Below are 13,118 nucleotides of genomic sequence, written 5' to 3'. Positions count from 1 at the left end.
AGATGGAAACAACTCTTGCAGATTATGATGTAGAAAAGTTGAAAAATATGAAACTTGAAGATGATCTGAAGGTTGCATAGGAAATCATTCAAGGACTTCAAGAAAATCTCACTATTGCTAGGAACAAAAGAATAGAACTTCATGAGAAAATATAGAGTGATGATGATGAAAAAGAAACTCTTAATGATCATGTAAGAAAAATGAAGCAAGAGAACATGACCTTGAGGAATGAGATGCAAGATATGACTATGAGGTTTTGTAAAGATATTGAAGACCAAAAGAAGAATGAAGATGAATTGACTAGGAGAATCAATGATGTTGGAAATGAAAATCTAAGACTCAGTCATGAAAATGATATGTTGAAGACAGATATGATTCACTTGGGCCATGATAAAACTAAACTCATGAGACAAAAATATTTCTTAGAAAATGATTTGGCTACTGCAAATCAACACAAGGAGAAATTCAAGAAAAGTTCATAAGAACTTGATGACATGCTGAAAAATCAGAAACCTAATAGAGATACTAATGGTCTCGTCTTTGAAGTTGGTGAAAGCTTTGATATTGCAAACAATCATGATCATAGTAAACCGGTAAGACAACCTAATACCTACAAATTTAATGGTAAATGCTTTAACTGTAACAAGTATGGTCATAGAGAAAATCAGTGTAGATCTAGAAACTATCAGATCACCAATGCACCTACTGGTCAATGTTCTAAATGTAACAAAGTTGGTCATAATTCAAAATACTGCAAAATGAATGTAAGATGTTATGTTTGTGGAAGATTTGAACACTTATCTAATCAATGTAGAACACATACCGACATAGGATATGGAAAAGCTATTCAGAAAAATAATGTGACTTGTTATGCTTGTAACAAGATTAGACATATTGCAAAATTTTGTAGAAGTAAGGCATCATCGGCAAATAAAAAAGGACCCAATTTGAAAGGTAAAGAGAACGTTGAAGAAGTAAAGAAAGAATTCTCAAAACAATGGATTAGAAAGTTAGATCAGAATGTTAATGAGGCTATTCCTTCACCGGTCAAATAGAGTATAACTCCACTAGTAGGAGATTCTTTATCTAACTAAAGAGAAATCCTTTTGGGGGTATGGCAACAAATTGAAAAACATGCTAGTTTACCCTTGGTTGATGGTGAGAAGTTGAATTACTTCTTTACCGACAGATGTGTTAAGTTTCACTTAACCGGTAGGCATTTAATGTGGTAGTTGAAGGAAATGACATTATAAAGCAAGTGTTTTTCACTCTTTTTCATTCACTGAGAATTTAAATTTCCGTAGAGCACGAAAAACCCAAGCGAAGGCATCTATAGCAAGAAGTGAAGCAAATCATTCAAGCATTCAAACCTAAAGATAGATTAAGGTATATACAATGGCTTCCTCCTCTACACCTGAATTCATTGCAAACCCTATAGTAATTGAAGTGATTAAATGCCCTAGGCCCATATTTAAAATCATTCCCGCAATAGTGAAGAAGGATGATAACCTAGGAGAATTTTCTAAAATACCCAAAGGATTTGCATATGCTGAGGATCCTAGAATTTACATACATTGTCATATTGAAGAACTAGGTGCTGAAGAGATTATAAACAAAGATAATTGAAACCCTAGGTTTTGTGGAGATACTTAGCATTCCTAATTTTCCCAAGGAGGTTATAAGGATTGTATTAAGAAGAGTTCTTGGGGAGTTCTTTTGGATAGATTCCATTCATAAAATAGAAAAAGAAGCAGTTAGGGTAGTGATAGGCTTACCTTCCACCGGTAGCAGGCCTGACAAGACTAAAAAGGTTCCAAATGACACTATAATGACCCTAGCCAATGCAACCTATGATAAGAGATCCTTGAGAGTCAATGATGTAAAGGATATCAATGTAAGATTCATTAGCATGATTCTTGGATACAAAGCTACACATCCCAACAGATTAAATTGTGTTTCTAGTTTATGTATCAAAAGTGCTTACAACTTAGTAAACAATAATGCAAAGATTGACATATGTGAATGGTTAAAAGATGAGCTAATAGACAATTTGAAGAAACTTAAGGGTGATAAGAAAGGCACATTTAGATTTGGCAACTTACTTGTACATCTATTGTTGTATATCACCAAGGAAGTTCCCGGTATTGGCAAAAAGGATTTTTGTTTTGACATTTTGGTAGGAAAACAACTCTTGGATATTCTTAATAACATGGGAGATGATAGGGAGAAGAACATAATTGAACACTTTCAAGCACTGAAGGCTAGAATGAAAATTAGGGAAAGATTATCTCAATCCATAGTTGATAAATATCAAAAAGAGATTTGTTTTGTTATAAAGAAGGATGAAATCTGGATGGAGGCAGTGGTTCCGTGGACAGTTTGGGTTATAGAGATGGGTTATGAGGCTGATGAGAACATAATAGAAATGTATGCAAAAGCACTTCTAGAAGTCCCTAGAGAACCAACAGAAGAAATATTTGGTAGTGTTGAAACTATTGAAAGCAAAGTTCAATCACAGAAATGAATAATGAAAATAGAACAAACAATTAGAAATGCAACAAGATAGGCAAGGGTAATCAAGGAAAATATGTTGAATATAACTAGTATTAAGGAGAGTGATTTGAAAGGATTACAACCAGAAACACATCTTTCACTGGTTGCTACCTCCTCTGACAGTGAAATATCGGTTAAACTAAAAAGGGTAGTAAGGAAAAGGAAACCTTCACTGATACCCACTCCTACACCTAAGAGAACAAGACAGAAACAATAGGCAGTAAGGCCTCCGACAAAGAAAATAACACCAAGGAAGAAAAAGGAAAAACAAGTTATCCCCCCACTTGATAATATTTTGAATGAAATTACTGAAGATGGAAACTTGTCAAATGTTAGCAAGTTGTATAACACTTTTACTAATGAAGAAAAAGAAAGCATAGAAAATGATGTTATTCTACACTTAGATATTTAAAAGAAATTTTTGATAGAAGTTGTAGATTATTTTCTGGGTGACTTGTATAGAATGTTAGATGCAAAAAGGTTAGCAATTGTGGAACTAGATAAGAAGATAAAGGTAGAAAAATTACTTGCAGTTCACCTAGTGAAATCAACAGAAGAAATTAATGAACTGATAAGTGAAGCAAACGAGACTGTATTTTCCACCGGTCACCGACATGTAGCAATAATGGCTAGCAGATTAAATGATATCACTGAAGAGAAAATGGACAAATGGGATATCTTCTTTGTAGAAAAGGAAAAGAAAGAAGAGCTTAAATGACCAAAGACTTTTAAAGTCTATCAAAAAGAAAAGGATAAAGGTAAAGGCAAGGTAGGTGGTTCTCTGAGCAGAAAGATAACTGATAACTTGCCCCAACCTTCTTCTGATACTCCACTGACACAAACTGTTGATACACCACCGGTAACAGAAAATGTTGAGAGTATGGAGACAACACATGAAGACACTAATCCTGATTCAGAGGTGTTGTATACCATAAATATTGACACACAAGAAGTCAACATTGTGGGTGATAAGGAAACAACTGAGAAGAGAGATGTGGTAACTGAGACACTGGCTAAAGACATTGCAATTGAGACAAATGTTGAGGATACAATTGGTAATATTGAGATTGGGATCGAAACATGTATGAAACAATCAATAGATGCCCTAGACACTAGAAAGGAAGATACCACTGATGTACACACTAAGAAACCTACTGAGAAACTAGCTACCGATAAATCTGTTAGATATAGGTAGTACATAGTTCAAAGGTACACACAGAAAAACTGGTAATTAACAATGAGACACAATCAGAGAAACTGACAGTGGAAAGCATAGAGAAAATAACAGAGGTACATTCTGAGAAACATGAAGAGGAAATGGTTCAAATAGAGACAATGCCACTAGCAACAGCTGAGAAACCCAAACCTTTGCCAGTAGAAATACAGACTCAAACTGACCTACTAGAGGTCAACATAAGCAAAGAGGTTACTCACACCGCTAGATTGCAGATCATTAAGGCAGTTGGACAATCATCTAGTTCCTCCTTAACAAAATTCAAACCGATAAATGTAACAAAGGTATTATTATATTTCATCAAGAAGATCATAGAGTGTAATGCATAGGCTTATAAGGCTATTGATGACACTATTCCTTTATTGAAATTGATTGCACCCAAGTGCAATACGGAAAATAAAGATTCTTTGAGTCAACTAGACACATTGTCTAAGTACATCACTGATAATCTTTTGACAGTTGATCAGATTAATGAGGAGACATTCAGTGAGAAAATGAACAAGGAAAAAGAAAAATTCTTTGAAGAGACAATAAAGAAGTGCACAGAACACATTGACACCCTTCTACTAGCATTAAACAAAACTTTAATGAAATTTAAGGAGTTGTATAGAGACACCTGGAAGACTGATCTTTAGATAGTGGATATCAACAAGGAAATCAACATAGCACAAAAGGAAATAAATGATATAGCTGACAATCTCATTGGATCATCAGAACCTATATCATTTATAGAGAAAGAAATAGTAGGTTTTGAGGAGAAACTTGAGAAACTGGAAAAGGAGAAGGAAAGAATAAAATATAAGGCTAAGGAACTTAAATGCAGACTTGGTCTGAAGCTAGACATCCTCATCTCTTTGAGAAAAGAGATTTTTGAGGCTCTCGTTCCAGGAATTAAGACATCGGAAGAGAAAATGCACATACTCACTGGTACCATCCAAAGGATAGAAGAAGCATTGAAGGATAGTGAAAGGTTCACTAACAGCTTGAATTTTGCATTAGTGGATCTATATTAGATTGTAACCCACCGGTTACAGAGATCTTGAGAAAAACTACACTCAATTGACATTAATTGACAACCTTTGTCATTGATGGCAAAGGGGGAGTAGTCGAATGAGAAAAATGACTGGCAAAAATGATTGGTAGAAGACATCATTTTCTCAAGGGGAGCACACAATTTTGGAGCACACAGTTTTGGCAGATTTTTGGACAACACATTTTTGGATACAATTTTGATTTTTTCTCATGAGTGTTGCCATAAATGTCAAAGGCTGAGATTGTTGGAAAATGCACACTCCAATGAGAAATTGTAGGTGATTGAAGGTATTGTCATTGATGAAAACCTTACAATCCTATGGCACTGACAGGCACCGAGAGCGGCAACAATGAGATGATTACCAACACCCCAGCTGATAGGATTTTATTTTGTATTTAATTATAAAATATTTTTGTAAAGATAACAAGGTGAATTGTAATAAAAATCATATAAGTATGAGATCTTGTAGGATCATTTGTGTAAGTAAGGAAGTGGATTGTAATAGGCAAATGTGATCATGTGAATATTAAGGCAAATTTTGAAATAAGGTTTATGGAAGTTGTGTGAGCTTAAAATGGTACTGAACCTGACATAGAAGATGTTGAACCAAAGCAATACATGATATTGGATTTGCATAATCCATTTTTGTAAGTTAGTGAGACTTCCCTTTTGTATTTAAGTAGTGAGCTTTAGGGAGTTGGCCTTCCTACATGTGTAGGCCCCTATTATAAGTAATATTCATTTATTGGCCAGTGAGTGAATATTTTGGGTCAGAAATCCCACTGAGGTTTTTCCCACATCGGGTTTCCTCATTAAAAATATTGTGTTATGGTGTGCTTTCTATGTTGTGGTTATTGATCTTGTTTACTGCATTATTTTTGGTTTACTGATACACTATTTTGGAATGCAATTTGTTTACTATAATTAGAAAATCTATTAACCAACAAGATACTGATTCAACCCCCCCTCAGTATCTTTGGGAATCCTAACATTCTCACCCTCTCCTCCTTCTCTCTCTTTCTCTACCCCTCACTCTCCCTCTCCCTCCTCTCCCTATCCCTCTCATTATCTTATCCTATTCTCTCTCTCCCTCCCCCTCTTTTGACCCTATTCTCTCTCTCTCTCTCTCTCCATCCCTTTCCCAATCTCCCTCTCTCTCCCTCTCCTCCTATCCTTTTCCCAATCTCCCTCCCTCCCCCTCTCTTTATCCTACTCTCTCTCTATCCTATTCTCCCCATCTCCTCCCTCCCTCTTCCAATCTCCTCTCTCCTCCCTCTCTCTCTCCCTCCCCTCTCTTCCTATCTCCTATTCTCTCTCTCTCACTATCTCTCTCTACCTCCCTCTCCTTTTTCCAATATCCCTCTCTCTCCCTCTCCCCCTCTCCTTTTCTCAATCTCCCTCCCTCTCTCTCTCTCTCTCTCTCTCTCTTCATATCCCCTATTCTCTCTATTGGTATTTTGTTATGGTTTTGTCATTGATGTCAACACCTACTAAACACTAGTACTCTGGAGATCCCGTAATATTCACCGACAAGAAACTAACTATTGCACAGTTACTGGTATATGGTTCACCGACAGGATACAATGATCACTGACACATGGAATGATATGGAAGACACCTGGTAATGTTGAAGACATCATGTGGACACTTTGTTTTGAAGAATTAATCATCGGTATATTCATACTTGCATATTTGCTTTTAACGGTAAATAGGTCCAGGGTTACCCAAGACTACACCAGCAGGTTTATCTTTTCCAAATCAGCATGGCACACTATGAATATGATTTATTATTAATGTAAATGTATTAAGCCGACATGTTTAATTTGTTATTGCATCGGATATTATATTAATTGTAAAATATTTTCATTGTAACATCTTGTAGAGCCGACCTACTAAAAATGATCCTAGGTTATGATATAAATGTAAGGTCTTAAATGTAAGATCGAATGTGGAATGCAAAGAAGATATATTGTGAAGGTATATGTGAGAATAAGCAGAGCTATACATGAAGACATCATTTGAAGGTGAAGTTAGTGAAAATCATATCAACATTACACCAGTACTGAATCCAGCATATGAAGATGCCATTTTGCACAGTACATTCTTATTGGATACAACCATCCAACTGTAGTCAGTGTGACTCCCATTTTGTGATTAAGCAGTGAGCTCTAGGCTGTTAGCCTTTCTGCATGTGCAGACCCCATTTATGTACACTTACTATTTGCAGTAGTGTCATCTGATTGTGGGTAAGGTTTCCCACCGTGGTTTTTCCCCTTACAGGGTTTCCACGTAAAAATATTGGTGTTATGTGTTGTGAATGACTTTGCATTTATGTTTCATGCATTAATCTTTACCGGTATAGAAATTTACTGTTAACACTGTCTATGGGCATACTTAACTGGTTTATCAGTATTAAGCAATTAGTTGGTTAAGTAGTTTTTGATTTGAATTTCTAAGACAACTGATTCAGCCCCCCTCTCAGTTGTCTCTAGGACCTAACAATTGGTATCAGAGCCTAGTCCTCTTTTTGCAAAAGTTTAACAACTTGAGGAGATCCAATATCTACTAATTATTTCAAGAAGGACAACCCTAAACTTGATGGAACCAACTATGGGATATGGAAGATTAGGATGGAGACACATCTAAATTGCATTGGGAAGGACATTTGGGAAGATACAAAGAATGGTTATACTGCTGCTACTCCCAGTCAGCCTGCTCCAACTACCTTAGGTAAAGATGAAGAAAATGATTGCAAAGCAAGAGAAACACTTTTGAGCACATTATCAGATCAACAAATCATGGGATTATTAGATAGGTCTATTACTAAAGCTATTTGGAATCATTTGGAAACATTGAATGAAGAAGATTCCACAGTCAAGATTGCAAAACTTGAAAGCTTCCGGGTCAGGTATGAACATTTGAAAATGGAAGAAGATGAAAGGATTTCTGCCTTTATGGAAAGAGTAAATGAAATTGTTTTGGGAATTAAATGTTGTGGAGGAACTTTGAGTGAGGATGAAATTGTTTCAAAAATCTTAAGAGGATTGCCACCAGGATATAAAATGAAGGTTACTACTATAAATGAGTTAAGAACAATGCCTAATACATCAATAACTAGGGATACATTGATTGGAAAACTTCCAACTTTTGAAATTGAAGAATTTGGCCTTGTTGCTACCATAAAGACAAATTTGGCCTTCAAAGCATCAACATCATCTACTCCATCATTTGACAAATCAAATTGGAAAGCCTTTTATGCAAGAGAACTTGAAGAATCTAGGAAGGAGAATGAAGAGATTGAAGAACTTGAAGCACTATTTGCAAGGAAAACACCAAAAGGTCCAATTGGAAGTAAGCATGAAGGTAAAGCACCCATTAAATATTTTAACTACAATAAGATTGGTCATATGGCTTCAAGATGCCCTGATAGACATGCCAGACTTAGAGAAGAAGCTAGAAGAACATACAAGCCTAATCCTGAATATCAAAGATACATATTTAAGAAGAACAAAGACAAATCATGTTACATTGCTGATGAAGGTGTGATTGATGATTCTGATGAGAATCCAACAGACAATGGATGGGTTTTTGTTGCTATAATAGAAGATCAACTGGTGGAACAAGCCCTAGCAGCTAAAGTTGAAGTAAAGGATGAATGGATCAGTGACTTAGGATGCTCACATCATATGACAGGTGACAAAGGCAAATTCTTGAACTTTCAAGAATACAATGGAGGTTTAGTAAGATTTGGAGATGACAAAGCCTGTTCAATCAAAGGTAAAGGTACAATATCTCTTGATGGTAAACATAACACTGACAATGTCTACTATGTTGAAGGATTAAAGCATAATCTTTTAAGTGTTGGTCAATTGGTTGAAAAAGGATTTCAGTTAAAATTTAAGAATGGAAAATGCAAAATCATGAATAGAACTAGTTTGGAAATTGCAACCGGTAATCAGATTAGAGGTAATATCTTTCATTTGAATAACAATGAAAAAGCATGCTTGATTGCACATATAGATGAAAGCTGGTTATGGAATAAGAGACTCTGTCATGTAAACTTTGATTGCATTGTGAAGATCGGTACTTCTAAAGCAGTTAGAGATCTACCTAAAATTGTGAAACCTCGGAATACAATTTGTAAGGAATGTCAATTTGGAAAATAGGTTAGAGATAGTTTCAAAAGTATTCCAGAAAAATCCAATAATGCTCTTGATTTTATTCACACTAATTTATGTGGTCCAGCTAGAACTAAAATCTTACAAGGTGATAGATATTTTATGCTAATTATTGATGACTATTCTAGAATGTGTTGGGTTACTTTTCTCAGAGAAAAATCAGAAGCACTTGGAAAGTTCAAATTATTCAAAGCAATGGTTGAAAATGAAACCAGTAAGAAAATCAAATGTTTAAGATCAGATCAAGGAGGAGAATTCACATCTAAGGACTTTAACACATTTTGTGAAGTGAATGGGATCAGAAGACAGCTATTAGCACCTCAGACACCACAGCAGAATGGAGTTGTTGAAAGGAAAAATAGAACTATCTTAGATGCAGCAAGAAGCATGTTATCTAAAGAAAACTTACCACATGTGTATTGGAGAGAAGTAATCAACACAGCCATCTATACATTTAACAAAGTTCACATCAAAGGTGAACCAGGTAAGACCACTCATGAACTATGGTTTGGAAATACTCCTACTCTTAAATATTTCAAAATTTTTGGAAGTAAATGTTATATTAGAAGAGATGAATATATTGGAAAATTTAATCCTAGAAGTGATGAAGGAATATTTCTTGGTTACTCATCTAAGAGCAAGGCATATAGATGTTTTAACTAGAGATTGCAGAAAATTGTTGAGAGTACAAATGTAAAAATTGATGAACAATTCATATGAACTTCAAGGTATATAGACTCTGATTTGACAACATAAATTTTGATAAATGAACCTACATTAAATCCACCAGTGCAGAATGAAGATCTAGTTACCTCGGTACCATCAGAGGATTCCACAGTAATTGAAGAACAACAAACTAAGACACCCCGGTATGTAAGATTGAATCATTCTGAAGATCAGATAATTGGAAACAAATATAAAGGAGTTATGACAAGAGGAAGACTAGCAAATGAAGAGGTATGTCTTATTTCTCAAATTGAACCATCATCTGTAAATGAGGCATGTGAAGATAAATTCTAGATTAAAGCTATGGAAGAAGAATTAGGACAAATTGAGTTAACAATACTTGGACATTAGTTCCCCAACCTAAAGATAAAAATGTAATTGGAACTAAATGGGTATTTAGAAACAAACTTAATGAAGGTGGTAAGGTTGTTAGAAACAAAGCAAGACTAGTGTGTAAGGGATATTCTCAGAAAGAAGGAGTTGATTACAATGAAACCTTTGCACCGGTAGCTAGAATTGAGGCAATCAGATTATTCTTGGCTTTTGTAGCTCATTAAAACTACAAAGTTTATCAAATGGATATTAAATGTGCATTCTTCAATGGAGATCTTGAAGAGGAAGTCTATATTGAACAACCTGATGGATTTTCTTTGACAGATGACAATGATATGGTTTGCAGATTAAGAAAAGCTCTGTATGGATTGAAACAAGCCGCAAGAGCTTGGTATGCAAGATTGGATAAGTATCTTTAAAAGATTAGTTTTGTAGACACCTAAAATTGTCATGTCTAATTAAATAAATATCTTTATTTATTTAATTATCTAAGCCTAATTCTTCTATTAATTAAATAAATCTTTATTTATTTAATTAATTCATTTATCCTATTCTAGCCTTATTTCTTATTTAAATAAATACAATTATTTATTTAAATTGTCCCTTTTCCTAAATTAAATAAATATCTTATTTGTTTAATTGATCCCACTTCTTCTATTAATTAAATGAATCTTTATTTATTTAATTAATTCATTAGCCTTTTCCACCTATGACACATGTCATTCATCTCTTAATTCATACACTACCTACCCTTTCATTATTTTCTTATTTTCTTTACCTACCCTCTAATCATAGCCGACCTCTTTTACACCTCTCAATCTTATCCCTCCATTTCTTATAGTGTCTTCTATATATGAATATGCTTCCTTCATTATCAACCCTAATCAATCTATGCATCCTAATCAATTGATTACACTCACTATGCATTCAGCCCCGACTACGCTTTGCACTTTCATATGTGATCCTACTTGCAACCACATTTCCGTTCTTTGTTGAGCTCTTGTGCACACATAAAATTTGAGAGCAAATATATCAAGAAAGATCAATGGAGATAGGAAGAATGGAGATCCAAAACCCTATTGGACATGTGATGGTATAATCTTTGTGATTTTATTTGATTTACATTGTCTTAGGTAATTTCCATATGTTATGGTGGATCTTTGTTGTTGTTAGGCTAGGGTTTTGTGGTTGAATTAATTTAGTCTTTCAACATTGTTGTATCCATTTTCACCATATACATTTTGGCATGCCCCGTGGGACATGGATTTTTATTAGATCTATATTTTTTATAGATTTTTCTAACCCTATATTGTTGTTTTGTAAAACAATTTGGAGAATAATCTTGTGCAGCAAGGGTTTTGGACACAAAATCAAGATCTTGGAGAGATTTGATCATATCTCACAAATGGCTTAGAAATTTTGTACCAAATTCTTCTCAGGTTGAAGAAAGTATCAGGAGCTCTCAAAGAAAAATTCAGAATTTTTGGAGCACATTTTCATTTTCTATGAATTTTTTATGATTTTTCATAAAAAATTAATTTTGAGAGCAAATGAGAGCATCTTTTAGATTTTCTTACATTTTTGGAAATCTCTAATAATTATACATAGGATCTATTGTTTGTGATTTTAATTTTGATGCAAAATATTTCCCTCAAAATCGGATCTTTAAAAATTAGGGTTTTTCCTTATTTTGATCAGATCTCACAAATGGCTTCTAATTTTGGCATCAAATTTTTTGTACAGGTTAGGAAAAATATCATAAGGATTTAGTAAAAAGTTCAGATTTTTTGGATCAAATTGTCATTTAAAATGAATTTTTTATGAGTTTTCATAAAAAATTAATTTTGAGAGCAAATTAGTGAATTTTTTAGATTTTCTTACATTTTTCGAAATCTCTTAGAATTATACATAAGATATGTTGTTTGTGATTTTAAATTTTATGCAAAATCATTCCTCAAAAATCAGATCTTTGAAAATTAGGGTTTTGCATTATTTTACTCATATCTCACAAACTACTTTGATTTGTTGTAGAAATTTTTTTATGCGGGTTTGGAAGACCATCAATACTCTCCAGTAAACATTTCAGATTTTTTGGATCGATTTTGCATTTTATATGAATTTTTTATGATGTTTCATAAAAAAATTAATTTTTGGAGCAAATTAGCAAATTTTTTGGATTTTCTTACATTTCTAGAAATCTCTTAAAATTTTATAGGTGGTCTCTTTTTATGAATCAAATATTTGAATTGGTCAACCAAATGCATTGTTAAAGGCCCCTATTTCACAAAGTCTTTTGGATCTAAAATTTACCTAACTTGTGTGCTTGCAAGAAGGGGTGATCATTTGAAACAATCCAAACTACTAACAAATATTTGTTGCAAGGCCTTGGCAAGGGTTTTTGATCTTTATTGTGTGCCTTGTTTTCATATATTAGCAAACACTTCAATTGGTGCACTAAAATTGAACCATTGTCTTTTGTGTCTTGAGCAATAGGCTCTTTGTTTAATCTTTAGAGGGCCTATCTCCCCATGTGGTCATTAGGACTACTAGTGAGGAGAGAACAACCCAAGTGGTAGCAAAAGAAAATCCATCTTCTTCCAAACCACTATAAATAACTGTATTCATGGTGAAAACTATGAATAACATGTGCTGATTAGTTCATACCGACACTATGTCTCCCCATAAACCCGTTTGATCAAATTTATTTGATCAGTTATAGAGTGTAACCCCTACTGGCTAGGAGCCTTCTGTATTTATAGAGCTGAAAGTGCCGCATGTATGGCCATACGAGCGGATGCCCTTACTAGCACCTTTTTGTTTTAGAAGCCAAAATCCTTTTAGTTGTTGGGGTAGGAGGTTGGACCTCTAGTAGTGGCCCGCACACATACAGTTCCTAGTAGAGATACAAAGTTTTCCATGGGGAGTTTTCATGGGGATTGATGCTTGGCTGCCCCGAGAAGTGAGTGCTGAGGGTGAAGCTAGTGGGGTCAAGCAACTAAGTATCCACTCTGAATAGTGCTCAAGGGAAACTCCATGTGGGATCAACAACTATTGTCTTGGC

This window comes from Cryptomeria japonica, chromosome 10 (assembly GCF_030272615.1).
Source record: "Cryptomeria japonica chromosome 10, Sugi_1.0, whole genome shotgun sequence".
Taxonomy (NCBI): Eukaryota; Viridiplantae; Streptophyta; class Pinopsida; order Cupressales; family Cupressaceae; genus Cryptomeria; species Cryptomeria japonica.
This window is presented reverse-complemented; position numbering follows the sequence as displayed.